The 23,874-nt window shown below is 50.4% G+C and overlaps 2 long non-coding RNA genes across 3 annotated transcripts; both read left to right on the top strand.

Moving 5' to 3' along the window:
• Positions 1-574: 574 nt before the first annotated feature.
• On the top strand, positions 575-4,530 carry LOC147649302 (uncharacterized). The gene is made up of 4 exons (XR_015279187.1): positions 575-808; positions 1,101-3,626; positions 3,738-3,971; positions 4,264-4,530. It is a non-coding gene; the product is annotated as an uncharacterized LOC147649302 (long non-coding RNA).
• Positions 4,531-8,909: 4,379 nt separating this feature from the next.
• LOC147649301 (uncharacterized) lies at positions 8,910-23,456 on the top strand. 2 transcript variants are annotated; one of them, XR_015279184.1, is made up of 8 exons: positions 8,910-9,940; positions 10,052-10,285; positions 10,578-11,876; positions 15,036-16,262; positions 16,374-16,607; positions 16,900-19,421; positions 19,516-19,749; positions 23,183-23,456. It is a non-coding gene; the product is annotated as an uncharacterized LOC147649301 (long non-coding RNA). The 2 variants fall into 2 exon arrangements; XR_015279185.1 differs by lacking the exons at positions 8,910-9,940; positions 10,052-10,285; positions 10,578-11,876; positions 15,036-16,262; positions 16,374-16,607 and adding exons at positions 20,042-22,563; positions 22,658-22,891 and having other exon boundaries at positions 19,249-19,421.
• The last annotated feature ends 418 nt before the right edge of the window (positions 23,457-23,874 follow it).

The following is a 23,874-nucleotide window of genomic DNA, read 5'->3' as shown; positions in this document are numbered from 1 at the left end:
ACTCCGGCTGCTGGGCCACTGGCCCAGGCTGTGCACAGAGGCTGGGGATGCTCCATCCTTGGCAACATCCAAGGCCAGCTGGGAGCGGGGCTCTGAGCAACCTATTCTGGGCGAAGATTGCTCCGCTTGGAACAAGATGGTCTTTAGGGTCCCTTCCAAGCCCAAGCACCCAGGGATTCCGTCATTCATTCTACGGTCTCCGTTGTCCTCTTCAGCCTGGGCCTGAACTCCTGGCGGTGATGTCACAGTGCACGCTCCAGCTAGAACTTCCAGCATCCAGCAACGGCCACAACACAACCCTTGGCTCTTTGTGCCAGCACGCTCTTCATTCACCCTGCTCCAAGCCTACCCCTGTCACCTTGTTGCCACCTGCTCCCTGATTCCCCCAGCAGTCCCCAAAGCTCCCCATCGCTTGGATTTTGCTCTCCATCCCTGCAGGATGTCTGCATTTGTTCCAAAAGAGATATGGTACTATTCCATGGAGGCGGACACCCTGCAGCTGCCTGGCTGGGCAGGAGCTCTGTGGGACAGGGTGGGAAAGGGACCCCACGCTGAAATTTTGCTACCTCTGCAGGCTGGCACAGACGGAGAGGAGGAGACGGACGTCGATACACAGACTGATAGAGAAGAAGCCATGGAAGTGGACGGAGAGGATACTGGAGAGGAAGAGATGGATGTGGATATGTACGAGACAGAGGAAGAGATGGAGGTGGAAACGTAAGATTCTATTGAAGAGATGGATATTGATCTAAAAGACAAGGAGGAAGACATGGTCTTGGGATGAAGACCGATGCCAGCAGCAGAACAGGCAGGTGCTCCCCACAGGCAGAGTGGGTCCCCTGCTGCCAGCCTGGGGCCGGGCTGGGCACTCCCTGCTCAGGGACACGCTAGCCCATGCACTGGATTCTGCTGGCCATCCCTGGCCTGGCCTGGGCTTGCTGTGGGCCACACAAGCCCTGTTCCAGTGCCTGGGCCACAGCCCCCAGCCAGGCTCCCTTCTGGCAGCAGAGTCCCACTGGGCCAGTGTCCCAGCCCGGCAGCACATGGAACACCCTTCCGTGCCTGACTGCACTGACCGTGCTACTTGTTTTTCCTTCCAGGACTTAGGGACATCACAGACACAGATGCCACCCTGCTGTACATACGTTTTACAGTTGTTGTGTTCAGGATAGAGGTTTTAGAGTTTGTTTAAGTTGTCTGTAAATACGTTTCATAGAGTTTTGTTAGATCTGTTCTCAGGTAAATAGGTTCTATAGTTTGTTGTTGTTGTTGTTGTTGTTGTTACCAATATTCTTACAGTGTAAATATGTGGTGTAGTTCATTCTTGTTCCTTTTCTTCTACAGATAAACAGTCTTTGATTTTCACACCCCAGTTCTCTTTGCATTTTCTTCGGGCACATTTGCAAAGCTGTGGGTTGTTTCGGGAACAATGCTTGCAGGACTCTAAAAAGAGTATCAAAACCGCTCTGCCACACTCTCAGCTGCTGCTGCTGCCCCAAAAAGCGCTGGCTGTCTTTGCTCACACAATCACAGTTGTGGTGGCATTTCTACCACACCACAGGACAGCGATGTTTTCCCTCTTCTCCTGGAAATACCTACAGCACTTGTGGGTAGCAAGGCAAACATGAGCCTCTTTTAGTGGCCCTTGAAACTGGACATGTGAAATGAGGTACACAAAGCCACAGGCCAGCTGAACCTGGCATCTCTGAATGGGTCTTTACATTCTTCCCAGGAAGATGAATGGCAATCACTATTTTGGCAGGGAGGAAAGTGCATCAGCTAGCAATTTGCTGTAGAAAATGTGCTTTCTGCTCCTCTCACAGCCAAAACTCCTAGCCATTTCTTGGAAGTCCTTCTTAGATAAGGACCGTGTTCAACTGAGTGACAGTGAAGCCAAATGGCAATGCCGCAATCAATTGTCTTGTACACAATCTCCTTCATCCACGTGGAAGGTTACTCACGGGCACACAAGAGGACGGAAGAAACCCAAATGCATCGTTGGACATCATAAAGTCAGACGTGTTGAGGGATGAAGAAATCTTGCAGAGATATGGAAAGCTGCCCTGAAAACCCAGTTCGGGGAGAGCCTGAGCTCTTTTGTGCTTCTAGGCCTGAAGATGCTCAGCAGCTTTCCCAGATGCTCAGCAGGCAGTAGGATTGTGCCTGAATCTGGCTCTGGAAATGCCAGTGCCTCAAGTGAGAGCTGTGGCAATGATTTCCATTGCATGGAGAGGGGCCACAGTCCTGCAAGAGTCTTTCAGCAGAGCAAACAGCAGCCTGGAGGGTGGGCAATGCTGCATCTGGACCACTGCATGCTCATCCTTCACCACAATGCAGAGCTGCCATGGATCACTTTTTCCATTTCTGCTGTTGGATATGTTTTGGAGAAGTTGTTCTAGGTGGCTTTGGATGGTGATCCAAGTAGGAAGCAGCCATTCGCCTGCTGTGATATCCTTACAACTAGTCCTAACTTCTCATTGCCTTTGGTTTGATTGGGGGTGTTTTATCTGTTTGTTTGATTGGTTTGTTTGGGTTGGTTTCTTTGTGTTTTTCTCTGTTATGCTTGGAGTTTCTTTTCCTTTTTTAGAAATGACTGGTGAAGTTGGCACAAGCAAACTCCAGAAAACGTAAAGCAGGCTTGACTTTCCAGAAATTGCTTTTGGCTGGCTTTAGCTGCATTCCCCAGGATCACGATCAGCAGTAGATATTTGCAGGTTTTGCTCTGCATCCTCAGCCTGCCCAGATGTTGTTCAGTGTTTCAGCAGTGGAGAAGACGATGGATATTTTGCTAAACCTCCTTTCAAACAACAAAACTTGGGTTAGCACGACAGAAAAGAAGAGAAGAAAATCTTCGCCAGTTAGAACAGAGCCAGAGTCCCACCATTTCCCCCTCCACTTTGCTTTCTTTGCTACATTTAGAGGTAAAGCTTCCATCTGCAAAAGCTTCCATCTCTCACTTCCTGATGTAGCCATTTGCTACCCTTTAGCCTTGACTGCCACGCATCGGACTGCTGTCCGTGTGGGGCTGGGGATGCTCAGCCTGGAAAGAGAAGGGGGCTGGCGAGGCCTCCCTGCAGCTCTAGGAAAGATGGGCACAGAGAGGAGAAGCCTTTCAACTGCAGGAGTGAGCTTGAAGTTGGATCTAATGAAGCTGCTCTTTTCCACTCCGGCTGCTGGGGCACTGGCCCAGGCTGTGCACAGAGGCTGGGGATGCTCCATCCTTGGCAACATCCAAGGCCAGCTGGGAGCGGGGCTCTGAGCAACCTATTCTGGGCGAAGATTGCTCCGCTTGGAACAAGATGGTCTTTAGGGTCCCTTCCAAGCCCAAGCACCCAGGGATTCCGTCATTCATACTACGGTCTCCGTTGTCCTCTTCAGCCTGGGCCTGAACTCCTGGCGGTGATGTCACAGTGCACGCTCCAGCTAGAACTTCCAGCATCCAGCAACGGCCACAACACAACCCTTGGCTCTTTGTGCCAGCACGCTCTTCATTCACCCTGCTCCAAGCCTACCCCTGTCACCTTGTTGCCACCTGCTCCCTGATTCCCCCAGCAGTCCCCAAAGCTCCCCATCGCTTGGATTTTGCTCTCCATCCCTGCAGGATGTGTGCATTTGTTCCAAAAGAGGTATGGTACTATTCCATGGAGGTGGACACCCCGCAGCTGCCTGGCTGGGCTGGAGCTCTGTGGGACAGGGTGGGAAAGGGACCCCACGCTGAAATTTTGCTACCTCTGCAGGCTGGCACAGACGGAGAGGAGGAGACGGACGTCGATACACAGACTGATAGAGAAGAAGCCATGGAAGTAGACGGAGAGGATACTGGAGAGGAAGAGATGGATGTGGATATGTACGAGACAGAGGAAGAGATGGAGGTGGAAACGAAAGATTCTATTGAAGAGATGGATATTGATCTAAAAGACAAGGAGGAAGACATGGTCTTGGGATGAAGACCGATGCCAGCAGCAGAACAGGCAGGTGCTCCCCACAGGCAGAGTGGGTCCCCTGCTGCCAGCCTGGGGCCGGGCTGGGCACTCCCTGCTCAGGGACACGCTAGCCCATGCACTGGATTCTGCTGGCCATCCCTGGCCTGGCCTGGGCTTGCTGTGGGCCTCACAAGCCCTGTTCCAGTGCCTGGGCCACAGCCCCCAGCCAGGTTCCCTTCTGGCAGCAGAGTCCCACTGGGCCAGTGTCCCAGCCCGGCAGCACATGGAACACCCTTCCGTGCCTGACTGCACTGACCGTGCTACTTGTTTTTCCTTCCAGGACTTAGGGACATCACAGACACAGATGCCATCCTGCTGTACATACGTTTTACAGTTGTTGTGTTCAGGATAGAGGTTTTAGAGTTTGTTTAAGTTGTCTGTAAATACGTTTCATAGAGTTTTGTTAGATCTGTTCTCAGGTAAATAGGTTCTATAGTTTGTTGTTGTTGTTGTTGTTGTTGTTACCAATATTCTTACAGTGTAAATATGTGGTGTAGTTCATTCTTGTTCCTTTTCTTCTACAGATAAACAGTCTTTGATTTTCACACCCCAGTTCTCTTTGCATTTTCTTCGGGCACATTTGCAAAGCTGTGGGTTGTTTCGGGAACAATGTTTGCAGGACTCTAAAAAGAGTATCAAAACCGCTCTGCCACACTCTCAGCTGCTGCTGCTGCCCCAAAAAGCGCTGGCTGTCTTTGCTCACACAATCACAGTTGTGGTGGCATTTCTACCACACCACAGGACAGCGATGTTTTCCCTCTTCTCCTGGAAATACCTACAGCACTTGTGGGTAGCAAGGCAAACATGAGCCTCTTTTAGTGGCCCTTGAAACTGGACATGTGAAATGAGGTACACAAAGCCACAGGCCAGCTGAACCTGGCATCTCTGAATGGGTCTTTACATTCTTCCCAGGAAGATGAATGGCAATCACTATTTTGGCAGGGAGGAAAGTGCATCAGCTAGCAATTTGCTGTAGAAAATGTGCTTTCTGCTCCTCTCACAGCCAAAACTCCTAGCCATTTCTTGGAAGTCCTTCTTAGATAAGGACCGTGTTCAACTGAGTGACAGTGAAGCCAAATGGCAATGCCGCAATCAATTGTCTTGTACACAATCTCCTTCATCCACGTGGAAGGTTACTCACGGGCACACAAGAGGACGGAAGAAGCCCAAATGCATCGTTGGACATAATAAAGTCAGACGTGTTGAGGGATGAAGAAATCTTGCAGAGATATGGAAAGCTGCCCTGAAAACCCAGTTCGGGGAGAGCCTGAGCTCTTTTGTGCTTCTAGGCCTGAAGATGCTCAGCAGCTTTCCCAGATGCTCAGCAGGCAGTAGGATTGTGCCTGAATCTGGCTCTGGAAATGCCAGTGCCTCAACTGAGAGCTGTGGCAATGATTTCCATTGCATGGAGAGGGGCCACAGTCCTGCAAGAGTCTTTCAGCAGAGCAAACAGCAGCCTGGAGGGTGGGCAATGCTGCATCTGGACCACTGCATGCTCATCCTTCACCACAATGCAGAGCTGCCATGGATCACTTTTTCCATTTCTGCTGTTGGATATGTTTTGGAGAAGTTGTTCTAGGTGGCTTTGGATGGTGATCCAAGTAGGAAGCAGCCATTCGCCTGCTGTGATATCCTTACAACTAGTCCTAACTTCTCATTGCCTTTGGTTTGATTGGGGGTGTTTTATCTGTTTGTTTGATTGGTTTCTTTGGGTTGGTTTCTTTGTGTTTTTCTCTCTTTTGCTTGGAGTTTCTTTTCCTTTTTTAGAAATGACTGGTGAAGTTGGCACAAGCAAACTCCAGAAAACGTAAAGCAGGCTTGACTTTCCAGAAATTGCTTTTGGCTGGCTTTAGCTGCATTCCCCAGGATCACGATCAGCAGTAGATATTTGCAGGTTTTGCTCTGCATCCTCAGCCTGCCCAGATGTTGTTCAGTGTTTCAGCAGTGGAGAAGACGATGGATATTTTGCTAAACCTCCTTTCAAACAAGAAAACTTGGGTTAGCACGACAGAAAAGAAGAGAAGAAAATCTTCGCCAGTTAGAACAGAGCCAGAGTCCCACCATTTCCCCCTCCACTTTGCTTTCTTTTCTACATTTAGAGGTAAAGCTTCCATCTTCAAAAGCTTCCATCTCTCACTTCCTGATGTAGCCATTTGCTACCCTTTAGCCTTGACTGCCACGCATCGGACTGCTGTCCGTGTGGGGCTGGGGATGCTCAGCCTGGAAAGAGAAGGGGGCTGGCGAGGCCTCCCTGCAGCTCTAGGAAAGATGGGCACAGAGAGGAGAAGCCTTTCAACTGCAGGAGTGAGCTTGAAGTTGGATCTAATGAAGCTGCTCTTTTCCACTCCGGCTGCTGGGGCACTGGCCCAGGCTGTGCACAGAGGCTGGGGATGCTCCATCCTTGGCAACATCCAAGGCCAGCTGGGAGCGGGGCTCTGAGCAACCTATTCTGGGCGAAGATTGCTCCGCTTGGAACAAGATGGTCTTTAGGGTCCCTTCCAAGCCCAAGCACCCAGGGATTCCGTCATTCATACTACGGTCTCCGTTTTCCTCTTCAGCCTGGGCCTGAACTCCTGGCGGTGATGTCACAGTGCACGCTCCAGCTAGAACTTCCAGCATCCAGCAACGGCCACAACACAACCCTTGGCTCTTTGTGCCAGCACGCTCTTCATTCACCCTGCTCCAAGCCTACCCCTGTCACCTTGTTGCCACCTGCTCCCTGATTCCCCCAGCAGTCCCCAAAGCTCCCCATCGCTTGGATTTTGCTCTCCATCCCTGCAGGATGTGTGCATTTGTTCCAAAAGAGGTATGGTACTATTCCATGGAGGTGGACACCCCGCAGCTGCCTGGCTGGGCTGGAGCTCTGTGGGACAGGGTGGGAAAGGGACCCCACGCTGAAATTTTGCTACCTCTGCAGGCTGGCACAGACGGAGAGGAGGAGACGGACGTCGATACACAGACTGATAGAGAAGAAGCCATGGAAGTAGACGGAGAGGATACTGGAGAGGAAGAGATGGATGTGGATATGTACGAGACAGAGGAAGAGATGGAGGTGGAAACGAAAGATTCTATTGAAGAGATGGATATTGATCTAAAAGACAAGGAGGAAGACATGGTCTTGGGATGAAGACCGATGCCAGCAGCAGAACAGGCAGGTGCTCCCCACAGGCAGAGTGGGTCCCCTGCTGCCAGCCTGGGGCCGGGCTGGGCACTCCCTTCTCAGGGACACGCTAGCCCATGCACTGGATTCTGCTGGCCATCCCTGGCCTGGCCTGGGCTTGCTGTGGGCCACACAAGCCCTGTTCCAGTGCCTGGGCCACAGCCCCCAGCCAGGCTCCCTTCTGGCAGCAGAGTCCCACTGGGCCAGTGTCCCAGCCCGGCAGCACATGGAACACCCTTCCGTGCCTGACTGCACTGACCGTGCTACTTGTTTTTCCTTCCAGGACTTAGGGACATCACAGACACAGATGCCACCCTGCTGTACATACGTTTTACAGTTGTTGTGTTCAGGATAGAGGTTTTAGAGTTTGTTTAAGTTGTCTGTAAATACGTTTCATAGAGTTTTGTTAGATCTGTTCTCAGGTAAATAGGTTCTATAGTTTGTTGTAGTTGTTACCAATATTCTTACAGTGTAAATATGTGGTGTAGTTCATTCTTGTTCCTTTTCTTCTACAGATAAACAGTCTTTGATTTTCACACCCCAGTTCTCTTTGCATTTTCTTCGGGCACATTTGCAAAGCTGTGGGTTGTTTCGGGAACAATGCTTGCAGGACTCTAAAAAGAGTATCAAAACCGCTCTGCCACACTCTCAGCTGCTGCTGCTGCCCCAAAAAGCGCTGGCTGTCTTTGCTCACACAATCACAGTTGTGGTGGCATTTCTACCACACCACAGGACAGCGATGTTTTCCCTCTTCTCCTGGAAATACCTACAGCACTTGTGGGTAGCAAGGCAAACATGAGCCTCTTTTAGTGGCCCTTGAAACTGGACATGTGAAATGAGGTACACAAAGCCACAGGCCAGCTGAACCTGGCATCTCTGAATGGGTCTTTACATTCTTCCCAGGAAGATGAATGGCAATCACTATTTTGGCAGGGAGGAAAGTGCATCAGCTAGCAATTTGCTGTAGAAAATGTGCTTTCTGCTCCTCTCACAGCCAAAACTCCTAGCCATTTCTTGGAAGTCCTTCTTAGATAAGGACCGTGTTCAACTGAGTGACAGTGAAGCCAAATGGCAATGCCGCAATCAATTGTCTTGTACACAATCTCCTTCATCCACGTGGAAGGTTACTCACGGGCACACAAGAGGACGGAAGAAACCCAAATGCATCGTTGGACATCATAAAGTCAGACGTGTTGAGGGATGAAGAAATCTTGCAGAGATATGGAAAGCTGCCCTGAAAACCCAGTTCGGGGAGAGCCTGAGCTCTTTTGTGCTTCTAGGCCTGAAGATGCTCAGCAGCTTTCCCAGATGCTCAGCAGGCAGTAGGATTGTGCCTGAATCTGGCTCTGGAAATGCCAGTGCCTCAAGTGAGAGCTGTGGCAATGATTTCCATTGCATGGAGAGGGGCCACAGTCCTGCAAGAGTCTTTCAGCAGAGCAAACAGCAGCCTGGAGGGTGGGCAATGCTGCATCTGGACCACTGCATGCTCATCCTTCACCACAATGCAGAGCTGCCATGGATCACTTTTTCCATTTCTCCTGTTGGATATGTTTTGGAGAAGTTGTTCTAGGTGGCTTTGGATGGTGATCCAAGTAGGAAGCAGCCATTCGCCTGCTGTGATATCCTTACAACTAGTCCTAACTTCTCATTGCCTTTGGTTTGATTGGGGGTGTTTTATCTGTTTGTTTGATTGGTTTGTTTGGGTTGGTTTCTTTGTGTTTTTCTCTCTTTTGCTTGGAGTTTCTTTTCCTTTTTTAGAAATGACTGGTGAAGTTGGCACAAGCAAACTCCAGAAAACGTAAAGCAGGCTTGACTTTCCAGAAATTGCTTTTGGCTGGCTTTAGCTGCATTCCCCAGGATCACGATCAGCAGTAGATATTTGCAGGTTTTGCTCTGCATCCTCAGCCTGCCCAGATGTTGTTCAGTGTTTCAGCAGTGGAGAAGACGATGGATATTTTGCTAAACCTCCTTTCAAACAACAAAACTTGGGTTAGCACGACAGAAAAGAAGAGAAGAAAATCTTCGCCAGTTAGAACAGAGCCAGAGTCCCACCATTTCCCCCTCCACTTTGCTTTCTTTGCTACATTTAGAGGTAAAGCTTCCATCTGCAAAAGCTTCCATCTCTCACTTCCTGATGTAGCCATTTGCTACCCTTTAGCCTTGACTGCCACGCATCGGACTGCTGTCCGTGTGGGGCTGGGGATGCTCAGCCTGGAAAGAGAAGGGGGCTGGCGAGGCCTCCCTGCAGCTCTAGGAAAGATGGGCACAGAGAGGAGAAGCCTTTCAACTGCAGGAGTGAGCTTGAAGTTGGATCTAATGAAGCTGCTCTTTTCCACTCCGGCTGCTGGGGCACTGGCCCAGGCTGTGCACAGAGGCTGGGGATGCTCCATCCTTGGCAACATCCAAGGCCAGCTGGGAGCGGGGCTCTGAGCAACCTATTCTGGGCGAAGATTGCTCCGCTTGGAACAAGATGGTCTTTAGGGTCCCTTCCAAGCCCAAGCACCCAGGGATTCCGTCATTCATACTACGGTCTCCGTTGTCCTCTTCAGCCTGGGCCTGAACTCCTGGCGGTGATGTCACAGTGCACGCTCCAGCTAGAACTTCCAGCATCCAGCAACGGCCACAACACAACCCTTGGCTCTTTGTGCCAGCACGCTCTTCATTCACCCTGCTCCAAGCCTACCCCTGTCACCTTGTTGCCACCTGCTCCCTGATTCCCCCAGCAGTCCCCAAAGCTCCCCATCGCTTGGATTTTGCTCTCCATCCCTGCAGGATGTGTGCATTTGTTCCAAAAGAGGTATGGTACTATTCCATGGAGGTGGACACCCCGCAGCTGCCTGGCTGGGCTGGAGCTCTGTGGGACAGGGTGGGAAAGGGACCCCACGCTGAAATTTTGCTACCTCTGCAGGCTGGCACAGACGGAGAGGAGGAGACGGACGTCGATACACAGACTGATAGAGAAGAAGCCATGGAAGTAGACGGAGAGGATACTGGAGAGGAAGAGATGGATGTGGATATGTACGAGACAGAGGAAGAGATGGAGGTGGAAACGAAAGATTCTATTGAAGAGATGGATATTGATCTAAAAGACAAGGAGGAAGACATGGTCTTGGGATGAAGACCGATGCCAGCAGCAGAACAGGCAGGTGCTCCCCACAGGCAGAGTGGGTCCCCTGCTGCCAGCCTGGGGCCGGGCTGGGCACTCCCTGCTCAGGGACACGCTAGCCCATGCACTGGATTCTGCTGGCCATCCCTGGCCTGGCCTGGGCTTGCTGTGGGCCACACAAGCCCTGTTCCAGTGCCTGGGCCACAGCCCCCAGCCAGGTTCCCTTCTGGCAGCAGAGTCCCACTGGGCCAGTGTCCCAGCCCGGCAGCACATGGAACACCCTTCCGTGCCTGACTGCACTGACCGTGCTACTTGTTTTTCCTTCCAGGACTTAGGGACATCACAGACACAGATGCCACCCTGCTGTACATACGTTTTACAGTTGTTGTGTTCAGGATAGAGGTTTTAGAGTTTGTTTAAGTTGTCTGTAAATACGTTTCATAGAGTTTTGTTAGATCTGTTCTCAGGTAAATAGGTTCTATAGTTTGTTGTTGTTGTTGTTGTTGTTGTTACCAATATTCTTACAGTGTAAATATGTGGTGTAGTTCATTCTTGTTCCTTTTCTTCTACAGATAAACAGTCTTTGATTTTCACACCCCAGTTCTCTTTGCATTTTCTTCGGGCACATTTGCAAAGCTGTGGGTTGTTTCGGGAACAATGCTTGCAGGACTCTAAAAAGAGTATCAAAACCGCTCTGCCACACTCTCAGCTGCTGCTGCTGCCCCAAAAAGCGCTGGCTGTCTTTGCTCACACAATCACAGTTGTGGTGGCATTTCTACCACACCACAGGACAGCGATGTTTTCCCTCTTCTCCTGGAAATACCTACAGCACTTGTGGGTAGCAAGGCAAACATGAGCCTCTTTTAGTGGCCCTTGAAACTGGACATGTGAAATGAGGTACACAAAGCCACAGGCCAGCTGAACCTGGCATCTCTGAATGGGTCTTTACATTCTTCCCAGGAAGATGAATGGCAATCACTATTTTGGCAGGGAGGAAAGTGCATCAGCTAGCAATTTGCTGTAGAAAATGTGCTTTCTGCTCCTCTCACAGCCAAAACTCCTAGCCATTTCTTGGAAGTCCTTCTTAGATAAGGACCGTGTTCAACTGAGTGACAGTGAAGCCAAATGGCAATGCCGCAATCAATTGTCTTGTACACAATCTCCTTCATCCACGTGGAAGGTTACTCACGGGCACACAAGAGGACGGAAGAAGCCCAAATGCATCGTTGGACATAATAAAGTCAGACGTGTTGAGGGATGAAGAAATCTTGCAGAGATATGGAAAGCTGCCCTGAAAACCCAGTTCGGGGAGAGCCTGAGCTCTTTTGTGCTTCTAGGCCTGAAGATGCTCAGCAGCTTTCCCAGATGCTCAGCAGGCAGTAGGATTGTGCCTGAATCTGGCTCTGGAAATGCCAGTGCCTCAACTGAGAGCTGTGGCAATGATTTCCATTGCATGGAGAGGGGCCACAGTCCTGCAAGAGTCTTTCAGCAGAGCAAACAGCAGCCTGGAGGGTGGGCAATGCTGCATCTGTACCACTGCATGCTCATCCTTCACCACAATGCAGAGCTGCCATGGATCACTTTTTCCATTTCTGCTGTTGGATATGTTTTGGAGAAGTTGTTCTAGGTGGCTTTGGATGGTGATCCAAGTAGGAAGCAGCCATTCGCCTGCTGTGATATCCTTACAACTAGTCCTAACTTCTCATTGCCTTTGGTTTGATTGGGGGTGTTTTATCTGTTTGTTTGATTGGTTTCTTTGGGTTGGTTTCTTTGTGTTTTTCTCTCTTTTGCTTGGAGTTTCTTTTCCTTTTTTAGAAATGACTGGTGAAGTTGGCACAAGCAAACTCCAGAAAACGTAAAGCAGGCTTGACTTTCCAGAAATTGCTTTTGGCTGGCTTTAGCTGCATTCCCCAGGATCACGATCAGCAGTAGATATTTGCAGGTTTTGCTCTGCATCCTCAGCCTGCCCAGATGTTGTTCAGTGTTTCAGCAGTGGAGAAGACGATGGATATTTTGCTAAACCTCCTTTCAAACAAGAAAACTTGGGTTAGCACGACAGAAAAGAAGAGAAGAAAATCTTCGCCAGTTAGAACAGAGCCAGAGTCCCACCATTTCCCCCTCCACTTTGCTTTCTTTTCTACATTTAGAGGTAAAGCTTCCATCTTCAAAAGCTTCCATCTCTCACTTCCTGATGTAGCCATTTGCTACCCTTTAGCCTTGAGTGCCACGCATCGGACTGCTGTCCGTGTGGGGCTGGGGATGCTCAGCCTGGAAAGAGAAGGGGGCTGGCGAGGCCTCCCTGCAGCTCTAGGAAAGATGGGCACAGAGAGGAGAAGCCTTTCAACTGCAGGAGTGAGCTTGAAGTTGGATCTAATGAAGCTGCTCTTTTCCACTCCGGCTGCTGGGCCACTGGCCCAGGCTGTGCACAGAGGCTGGGGATGCTCCATCCTTGGCAACATCCAAGGCCAGCTGGGAGCGGGGCTCTGAGCAACCTATTCTGGGCGAAGATTGCTCCGCTTGGAACAAGATGGTCTTTAGGGTCCCTTCCAAGCCCAAGCACCCAGGGATTCCGTCATTCATTCTACGGTCTCCGTTGTCCTCTTCAGCCTGGGCCTGAACTCCTGGCGGTGATGTCACAGTGCACGCTCCAGCTAGAACTTCCAGCATCCAGCAACGGCCACAACACAACCCTTGGCTCTTTGTGCCAGCACGCTCTTCATTCACCCTGCTCCAAGCCTACCCCTGTCACCTTGTTGCCACCTGCTCCCTGATTCCCCCAGCAGTCCCCAAAGCTCCCCATCGCTTGGATTTTGCTCTCCATCCCTGCAGGATGTGTGCATTTGTTCCAAAAGAGGTATGGTACTATTCCATGGAGGTGGACACCCCGCAGCTGCCTGGCTGGGCAGGAGCTCTGTGGGACAGGGTGGGAAAGGGACCCCACGCTGAAATTTTGCTACCTCTGCAGGCTGGCACAGACGGAGAGGAGGAGACGGACGTCGATACACAGACTGATAGAGAAGAAGCCATGGAAGTGGACGGAGAGGATACTGGAGAGGAAGAGATGGATGTGGATATGTACGAGACAGAGGAAGAGATGGAGGTGGAAACGAAAGATTCTATTGAAGAGATGGATATTGATCTAAAAGACAAGGAGGAAGACATGGTCTTGGGATGAAGACCGATGCCAGCAGCAGAACAGGCAGGTGCTCCCCACAGGCAGAGTGGGGCCCCTGCTGCCAGCCTGGGGCCGGGCTGGGCACTTCCTGCTCAGGGACACACTAGCCCATGCACTGGATTCTGCTGGCCATCCCTGGCCTGGCCTGGGCTTGCTGTGGGCCACACAAGCCCTGTTCCAGTGCCTGGGCCACAGCCCCCAGCCAGGCTCCCTTCTGGCAGCAGAGTCCCACTGGGCCAGTGTCCCAGCCCGGCAGCACATGGAACACCCTTCCGTGCCTGACTGCACTGACCGTGCTACTTGTTTTTCCTTCCAGGACTTAGGGACATCACAGACACAGATGCCACCCTGCTGTACATACGTTTTACAGTTGTTGTGTTCAGGATAGAGGTTTTAGAGTTTGTTTAAGTTGTCTGTAAATACGTTTCATAGAGTTTTGTTAGATCTGTTCTCAGGTAAATAGGTTCTATAGTTTGTTGTTGTTGTTGTTGTTGTTGTTGTTACCAATATTCTTACAGTGTAAATATGTGGTGTAGTTCATTCTTGTTCCTTTTCTTCTACAGATAAACAGTCTTTGATTTTCACACCCCAGTTCTCTTTGCATTTTCTTCGGGCACATTTGCAAAGCTGTGGGTTGTTTCGGGAACAATGCTTGCAGGACTCTAAAAAGAGTATCAAAACCGCTCTGCCACACTCTCAGCTGCTGCTGCTGCCCCAAAAAGCGCTGGCTGTCTTTGCTCACACAATCACAGTTGTGGTGGCATTTCTACCACACCACAGGACAGCAATGTTTTCCCTCTTCTCCTGGAAATACCTACAGCACTTGTGGGTAGCAAGGCAAACATGAGCCTCTTTTAGTGGCCCTTGAAACTGGACATGTGAAATGAGGTACACAAAGCCACAGGCCAGCTGAACCTGGCATCTCTGAATGGGTCTTTACATTCTTCCCAGGAAGATGAATGGCAATCACTATTTTGGCAGGGAGGAAAGTGCATCAGCTAGCAATTTGCTGTAGAAAATGTGCTTTCTGCTCCTCTCACAGCCAAAACTCCTAGCCATTTCTTGGAAGTCCTTCTTAGATAAGGACCGTGTTCAACTGAGTGACAGTGAAGCCAAATGGCAATGCCGCAATCAATTGTCTTGTACACAATCTCCTTCATCCACGTGGAAGGTTACTCACAGGCACACAAGAGGACGGAAGAAACCCAAATGCATCGTTGGACATAATAAAGTCAGACGTGTTGAGGGATGAAGAAATCTTGCAGAGATATGGAAAGCTGCCCTGAAAACCCAGTTCGGGGAGAGCCTGAGCTCTTTTGTGCTTCTAGGCCTGAAGATGCTCAGCACCTTTCCCAGATGCTCAGCAGGCAGTAGGATTGTGCCTGAATCTGGCTCTGGAAATGCCAGTGCCTCAAGTGAGAGCTGTGGCAATGATTTCCATTGCATGGAGAGGGGCCACAGTCCTGCAAGAGTCTTTCAGCAGAGCAAACAGCAGCCTGGAGGGTGGGCAATCTGTACCACTGCATGCTCATCCTTCACCACAATGCAGAGCTGCCATGGATCACTTTTTCCATTTCTCCTGTTGGATATGTTTTGGAGAAGTTGTTCTAGGTGGCTTTGGATGGTGATCCAAGTAGGAAGCAGCCATTCGCCTGCTGTGATATCCTTACAACTAGTCCTAACTTCTCATTGCCTTTGGTTTGATTGGGGGTGTTTTATCTGTTTGTTTGATTGGTTTCTTTGGGTTGGTTTCTTTGTGTTTTTCTCTGTTATGCTTGGAGTTTCTTTTCCTTTTTTAGAAATGACTGGTGAAGTTGGCACAAGCAAACTCCAGAAAACGTAAAGCAGGCTTGACTTTCCAGAAATTGCTTTTGGCTGGCTTTAGCTGCATTCCCCAGGATCACGATCAGCAGTAGATATTTGCAGGTTTTGCTCTGCATCCTCAGCCTGCCCAGATGTTGTTCAGTGTTTCAGCAGTGGAGAAGACGATGGATATTTTGCTAAACCTCCTTTCAAACAAGAAAACTTGGGTTAGCACGACAGAAAAGAAGAGAAGAAAATCTTCGCCAGTTAGAACAGAGCCAGAGTCCCACCATTTCCCCCTCCACTTTGCTTTCTTTTCTACATTTAGAGGTAAAGCTTCCATCTTCAAAAGCTTCCATCTCTCACTTCCTGATGTAGCCATTTGCTACCCTTTAGCCTTGAGTGCCACGCATCGGACTGCTGTCCGTGTGGGGCTGGGGATGCTCAGCCTGGAAAGAGAAGGGGGCTGGCGAGGCCTCCCTGCAGCTCTAGGAAAGATGGGCACAGAGAGGAGAAGCCTTTCAACTGCAGGAGTGAGCTTGAAGTTGGATCTAATGAAGCTGCTCTTTTCCACTCCGGCTGCTGGGCCACTGGCCCAGGCTGTGCACAGAGGCTGGGGATGCTCCATCCTTGGCAACATCCAAGGCCAGCTGGGAGCGGGGCTCTGAGCAACCTATTCTGGGCGAAGATTGCTCCGCTTGGAACAAGATGGTCTTTAGGGTCCCTTCCAAGCCCAAGCACCCAGGGATTCCGTCATTCATTCTACGGTCTCCGTTGTCCTCTTCAGCCTGGGCCTGAACTCCTGGCGGTGATGTCACAGTGCACGCTCCAGCTAGAACTTCCAGCATCCAGCAACGGCCACAACACAACCCTTGGCTCTTTGTGCCAGCACGCTCTTCATTCACCCTGCTCCAAGCCTACCCCTGTCACCTTGTTGCCACCTGCTCCCTGATTCCCCCAGCAGTCCCCAAAGCTCCCCATCGCTTGGATTTTGCTCTCCATCCCTGCAGGATGTGTGCATTTGTTCCAAAAGAGGTATGGTACTATTCCATGGAGGTGGACACCCCGCAGCTGCCTGGCTGGGCAGGAGCTCTGTGGGACAGGGTGGGAAAGGGACCCCACGCTGAAATTTTGCTACCTCTGCAGGCTGGCACAGACGGAGAGGAGGAGACGGACGTCGATACACAGACTGATAGAGAAGAAGCCATGGAAGTGGACGGAGAGGATACTGGAGAGGAAGAGATGGATGTGGATATGTACGAGACAGAGGAAGAGATGGAGGTGGAAACGAAAGATTCTATTGAAGAGATGGATATTGATCTAAAAGACAAGGAGGAAGACATGGTCTTGGGATGAAGACCGATGCCAGCAGCAGAACAGGCAGGTGCTCCCCACAGGCAGAGTGGGGCCCCTGCTGCCAGCCTGGGGCCGGGCTGGGCACTTCCTGCTCAGGGACACACTAGCCCATGCACTGGATTCTGCTGGCCATCCCTGGCCTGGCCTGGGCTTGCTGTGGGCCACACAAGCCCTGTTCCAGTGCCTGGGCCACAGCCCCCAGCCAGGCTCCCTTCTGGCAGCAGAGTCCCACTGGGCCAGTGTCCCAGCCCGGCAGCACATGGAACACCCTTCCGTGCCTGACTGCACTGACCGTGCTACTTGTTTTTCCTTCCAGGACTTAGGGACATCACAGACACAGATGCCACCCTGCTGTACATACGTTTTACAGTTGTTGTGTTCAGGATAGAGGTTTTAGAGTTTGTTTAAGTTGTCTGTAAATACGTTTCATAGAGTTTTGTTAGATCTGTTCTCAGGTAAATAGGTTCTATAGTTTGTTGTTGTTGTTGTTGTTGTTGTTGTTACCAATATTCTTACAGTGTAAATATGTGGTGTAGTTCATTCTTGTTCCTTTTCTTCTACAGATAAACAGTCTTTGATTTTCACACCCCAGTTCTCTTTGCATTTTCTTCGGGCACATTTGCAAAGCTGTGGGTTGTTTCGGGAACAATGCTTGCAGGACTCTAAAAAGAGTATCAAAACCGCTCTGCCACACTCTCAGCTGCTGCTGCTGCCCCAAAAAGCGCTGGCTGTCTTTGCTCACACAATCACAGTTGTGGTGGCATTTCTACCACACCACAGGACAGCAATGTTTTCCCTCTTCTCCTGGAAATACCTACAGCACTTGTGGGTAGCAAGGCAAACATGAGCCTCTTTTAGTGGCCCTTGAAACTGGACATGTGAAATGAGGTACACAAAGCCACAGGCCAGCTGAACCTGGCATCTCTGAATGGGTCTTTACATTCTTCCCAGGAAGATGAATGGCAATCACTATTTTGGCAGGGAGGAAAGTGCATCAGCTAGCAATTTGCTGTAGAAAATGTGCTTTCTGCTCCTCTCACAGCCAAAACTCCTAGCCATTTCTTGGAAGTCCTTCTTAGATAAGGACCGTGTTCAACTGAGTGACAGTGAAGCCAAATGGCAATGCCGCAATCAATTGTCTTGTACACAATCTCCTTCATCCACGTGGAAGGTTACTCACAGGCACACAAGAGGACGGAAGAAACCCAAATGCATCGTTGGACATAATAAAGTCAGACGTGTTGAGGGATGAAGAAATCTTGCAGAGATATGGAAAGCTGCCCTGAAAACCCAGTTCGGGGAGAGCCTGAGCTCTTTTGTGCTTCTAGGCCTGAAGATGCTCAGCACCTTTCCCAGATGCTCAGCAGGCAGTAGGATTGTGCCTGAATCTGGCTCTGGAAATGCCAGTGCCTCAAGTGAGAGCTGTGGCAATGATTTCCATTGCATGGAGAGGGGCCACAGTCCTGCAAGAGTCTTTCAGCAGAGCAAACAGCAGCCTGGAGGGTGGGCAATCTGTACCACTGCATGCTCATCCTTCACCACAATGCAGAGCTGCCATGGATCACTTTTTCCATTTCTCCTGTTGGATATGTTTTGGAGAAGTTGTTCTAGGTGGCTTTGGATGGTGATCCAAGTAGGAAGCAGCCATTCGCCTGCTGTGATATCCTTACAACTAGTCCTAACTTCTCATTGCCTTTGGTTTGATTGGGGGTGTTTTATCTGTTTGTTTGATTGGTTTCTTTGGGTTGGTTTCTTTGTGTTTTTCTCTGTTATGCTTGGAGTTTCTTTTCCTTTTTTAGAAATGACTGGTGAAGTTGGCACAAGCAAACTCCAGAAAACGTAAAGCAGGCTTGACTTTCCAGAAATTGCTTTTGGCTGGCTTTAGCTGCATTCCCCAGGATCACGATCAGCAGTAGATATTTGCAGGTTTTGCTCTGCATCCTCAGCCTGCCCAGATGTTGTTCAGTGTTTCAGCAGTGGAGAAGACGATGGATATTTTGCTAAACCTCCTTTCAAACAAGAAAACTTGGGTTAGCACGACAGAAAAGAAGAGAAGAAAATCTTCGCCAGTTAGAACAGAGCCAGAGTCCCACCATTTCCCCCTCCACTTTGCTTTCTTTTCTACATTTAGAGGTAAAGCTTCCATCTGCAAAAGCTTCCATCTCTCACTTCCTGATGTAGCCATTTGCTACCCTTTAGCCTTGACTGCCACGCATCGGACTGCTGTCCGTGTGGGGCTGGGGATGCTCAGCCTGGAAAGAGAAGGGGGCTGGCAAGGCCTCCCTGCAGCTCTAGGAAAGATGGGCACAGAGAGGAGAAGCCTTTCAACTGCAGGAGTGAGCTTGAAGTTGGATCTAATGAAGCTGCTCTTTTCCACTCCGGCTGCTGGGGCACTGGCCCAGGCTGTGCACAGAGGCTGGGGATGCTCCATCCTTGGCAACATCCAAGGCCAGCTGGGAGCGGGGCTCTGAGCAACCTATTCTGGGCGAAGATTGCTCCGCTTGGAACAAGATGGTCTTTAGGGTCCCTTCCAAGCCCAAGCACCCAGGGATTCCGTCATTCATTCTACGGTCTCCGTTGTCCTCTTCAGCCTGGGCCTGAACTCCTGGCGGTGATGTCACAGTGCACGCTCCAGCTAGAACTTCCAGCATCCAGCAACGGCCACAACACAACCCTTGGCTCTTTGTGCCAGCACGCTCTTCATTCACCCTGCTCCAAGCCTACCCCTGTCACCTTGTTGCCACCTGCTCCCTGATTCCCCCAGCAGTCCCCAAAGCTCCCCATCGCTTGGATTTTGCTCTCCATCCCTGCAGGATGTCTGCATTTGTTCCAAAAGAGGCATGGTACTATTCCACGGAGACGGACACCCCGCAGCTGCCTGGCTGGGCTGGAGCTCTGTGGGACAGGGTGGGAAATTTTGCTACCTCTGCAGGCTGGCACAGACCGAGAGGAGGAGACGGACGTCGATACACAGACTGATAGAGAAGAAGCCATGGAAGTGGACGGAGAGGATACTGGAGAGGAAGAGATGGATGTGGATATGTACGAGACAGAGGAAGAGATGGAGGTGGAAACGAAAGATTCTATTGAAGAGATGGATATTGATCTAAAAGACAAGGAGGAAGACATGGTCTTGGGATGAAGACCGATGCCAGCAGCAGAACAGGCAGGTGCTCCCCACAGGCAGAGTGGGGCCCCTGCTGCCAGCCTGGGGCCGGGCTGGGCACTTCCTGCTCAGGGACACACTAGCCCATGCACTGGATTCTGCTGGCCATCCCTGGCCTGGCCTGGGCTTGCTGTGGGCCACACAAGCCCTGTTCCAGTGCCTGGGCCACAGCCCCCAGCCAGGCTCCCTTCTGGCAGCAGAGTCCCACTGGGCCAGTGTCCCAGCCCGGCAGCACATGGAACACCCTTCCGTGCCTGACTGCACTGACCGTGCTACTTGTTTTTCCTTCCAGGACTTAGGGACATCACAGACACAGATGCCACCCTGCTGTACATACGTTTTACAGTTGTTGTGTTCAGGATAGAGGTTTTAGAGTTTGTTTAAGTTGTCTGTAAATACGTTTCATAGAGTTTTGTTAGATCTGTTCTCAGGTAAATAGGTTCTATAGTTTGTTGTTGTTGTTGTTGTTGTTGTTGTTACCAATATTCTTACAGTGTAAATATGTGGTGTAGTTCATTCTTGTTCCTTTTCTTCTACAGATAAACAGTCTTTGATTTTCACACCCCAGTTCTCTTTGCATTTTCTTCGGGCACATTTGCAAAGCTGTGGGTTGTTTCGGGAACAATGCTTGCAGGACTCTAAAAAGAGTATCAAAACCGCTCTGCCACACTCTCAGCTGCTGCTGCTGCCCCAAAAAGCGCTGGCTGTCTTTGCTCACACAATCACAGTTGTGGTGGCATTTCTACCACACCACAGGACAGCAATGTTTTCCCTCTTCTCCTGGAAATACCTACAGCACTTGTGGGTAGCAAGGCAAACATGAGCCTCTTTTAGTGGCCCTTGAAACTGGACATGTGAAATGAGGTACACAAAGCCACAGGCCAGCTGAACCTGGCATCTCTGAATGGGTCTTTACATTCTTCCCAGGAAGATGAATGGCAATCACTATTTTGGCAGGGAGGAAAGTGCATCAGCTAGCAATTTGCTGTAGAAAATGTGCTTTCTGCTCCTCTCACAGCCAAAACTCCTACCCATTTCTTGGAAGTCCTTCTTAGATAAGGACCGTGTTCAACTGAGTGACAGTGAAGCCAAATGGCAATGCCGCAATCAATTGTCTTGTACACAATCTCCTTCATCCACGTGGAAGGTTACTCACAGGCACACAAGAGGACGGAAGAAACCCAAATGCATCGTTGGACATAATAAAGTCAGACGTGTTGAGGGATGAAGAAATCTTGCAGAGATATGGAAAGCTGCCCTGAAAACCCAGTTCGGGGAGAGCCTGAGCTCTTTTGTGCTTCTAGGCCTGAAGATGCTCAGCACCTTTCCCAGATGCTCAGCAGGCAGTAGGATTGTGCCTGAATCTGGCTCTGGAAATGCCAGTGCCTCAAGTGAGAGCTGTGGCAATGATTTCCATTGCATGGAGAGGGGCCACAGTCCTGCAAGAGTCTTTCAGCAGAGCAAACAGCAGCCTGGAGGGTGGGCAATCTGTACCACTGCATGCTCATCCTTCACCACAATGCAGAGCTGCCATGGATCACTTTTTCCATTTCTCCTGTTGGATATGTTTTGGAGAAGTTGTTCTAGGTGGCTTTGGATGGTGATCCAAGTAGGAAGCAGCCATTCGCCTGCTGTGATATCCTTACAACTAGTCCTAACTTCTCATTGCCTTTGGTTTGATTGGGGGTGTTTTATCTGTTTGTTTGATTGGTTTCTTTGGGTTGGTTTCTTTGTGTTTTTCTCTGTTATGCTTGGAGTTTCTTTTCCTTTTTTAGAAATGACTGGTGAAGTTGGCACAAGCAAACTCCAGAAAACGTAAAGCAGGCTTGACTTTCCAGAAATTGCTTTTGGCTGGCTTTAGCTGCATTCCCCAGGATCACGATCAGCAGTAGATATTTGCAGGTTTTGCTCTGCATCCTCAGCCTGCCCAGATGTTGTTCAGTGTTTCAGCAGTGGAGAAGACGATGGATATTTTGCTAAACCTCCTTTCAAACAAGAAAACTTGGGTTAGCACGACAGAAAAGAAGAGAAGAAAATCTTCGCCAGTTAGAACAGAGCCAGAGTCCCACCATTTCCCCCTCCACTTTGCTTTCTTTTCTACATTTAGAGGTAAAGCTTCCATCTGCAAAAGCTTCCATCTCTCACTTCCTGATGTAGCCATTTGCTACCCTTTAGCCTTGACTGCCACGCATCGGACTGCTGTCCGTGTGGGGCTGGGGATGCTCAGCCTGGAAAGAGAAGGGGGCTGGCGAGGCCTCCCTGCAGCTCTAGGAAAGATGGGCACAGAGAGGAGAAGCCTTTCAACTGCAGGAGTGAGCTTGAAGTTGGATCTAATGAAGCTGCTCTTTTCCACTCCGGCTGCTGGGCCACTGGCCCAGGCTGTGCACAGAGGCTGGGGATGCTCCATCCTTGGCAACATCCAAGGCCAGCTGGGAGCGGGGCTCTGAGCAACCTATTCTGGGCGAAGATTGCTCCGCTTGGAACAAGATGGTCTTTAGGGTCCCTTCCAAGCCCAAGCACCCAGGGATTCCGTCATTCATTCTACGGTCTCCGTTGTCCTCTTCAGCCTGGGCCTGAACTCCTGGCGGTGATGTCACAGTGCACGCTCCAGCTAGAACTTCCAGCATCCAGCAACGGCCACAACACAACCCTTGGCTCTTTGTGCCAGCACGCTCTTCATTCACCCTGCTCCAAGCCTACCCCTGTCACCTTGTTGCCACCTGCTCCCTGATTCCCCCAGCAGTCCCCAAAGCTCCCCATCGCTTGGATTTTGCTCTCCATCCCTGCAGGATGTGTGCATTTGTTCCAAAAGAGGTATGGTACTATTCCATGGAGGTGGACACCCCGCAGCTGCCTGGCTGGGCAGGAGCTCTGTGGGACAGGGTGGGAAATTTTGCTACCTCTGCAGGCTGGCACAGACGGAGAGGAGGAGACGGACGTCGATACACAGACTGATAGAGAAGAAGCCATGGAAGTGGACGGAGAGGATACTGGAGAGGAAGAGATGGATGTGGATATGTACGAGACAGAGGAAGAGATGGAGGTGGAAACGAAAGATTCTATTGAAGAGATGGATATTGATCTAAAAGACAAGGAGGAAGACATGGTCTTGGGATGAAGACCGATGCCAGCAGCAGAACAGGCAGGTGCTCCCCACAGGCAGAGTGGGTTCCCTGCTGCCAGCCTGGGGCCGGGCTGGGCACTTCCTGCTCAGGGACACGCTAGCCCATGCACTGGATTCTGCTGGCCATCCCTGGCCTGGCCTGGGCTTGCTGTGGGCCACACAAGCCCTGTTCCAGTGCCTGGGCCACAGCCCCCAGCCAGGCTCCCTTCTGGCAGCAGAGTCCCACTGGGCCAGTGTCCCAGCCCGGCAGCACATGGAACACCCTTCCGTGCCTGACTGCACTGACCGTGCTACTTGTTTTTCTTGCAGGACTTAGGGACATCACAGACACAGATGCCACCCTGCTGTACATACGTTTTACAGTTGTTGTGTTCAGGATAGAGGTTTTAGAGTTTGTTTAAGTTGTCTGTAAATACGTTTCATAGAGTTTTGTTAGAGCTGTTCTCAGGTAAATAGGTTCTATAGTTTGTTGTTGTTGTTGTTGTTGTTGTTGTTGTTGTTACCAATATTCTTACAGTGTAAATATGTGGTGTAGTTCATTCTTGTTCCTTTTCTTCTACAGATAAACAGTCTTTGATTTTCACACCCCAGTTCTCTTTGCATTTTCTTCGGGCACATTTGCAAAGCTGTGGGTTGTTTCGGGAACAATGTTTGCAGGACTCTAAAAAGAGTATCACAACCGCTCTGCCACACTCTCAGCTGCTGCTGCTGCCCCAAAAAGCGCTGGCTGTCTTTGCTCACACAATCACAGTTGTGGTGGCATTTCTACCACACCACAGGACAGCGATGTTTTCCCTCTTCTCCTGGAAATACCTACAGCACTTGTGGGTAGCAAGGCAAACATGAGCCTCTTTTAGTGGCCCTTGAAACTGGACATGTGAAATGAGGTACACAAAGCCACAGGCCAGCTGAACCTGGCATCTCTGAATGGGTCTTTACATTCTTCCCAGGAAGATGAATGGCAATCACTATTTTGGCAGGGAGGAAAGTGCATCAGCTAG

The sequence above is a fragment of the Cyanistes caeruleus genome, chromosome 25 (genome assembly GCF_971803275.1).
Source record: "Cyanistes caeruleus chromosome 25, bCyaCae1.hap1.1, whole genome shotgun sequence".
NCBI classification, from domain to species: Eukaryota; Metazoa; Chordata; class Aves; order Passeriformes; family Paridae; genus Cyanistes; species Cyanistes caeruleus.
This window is presented reverse-complemented; position numbering and strand designations above follow the sequence as displayed.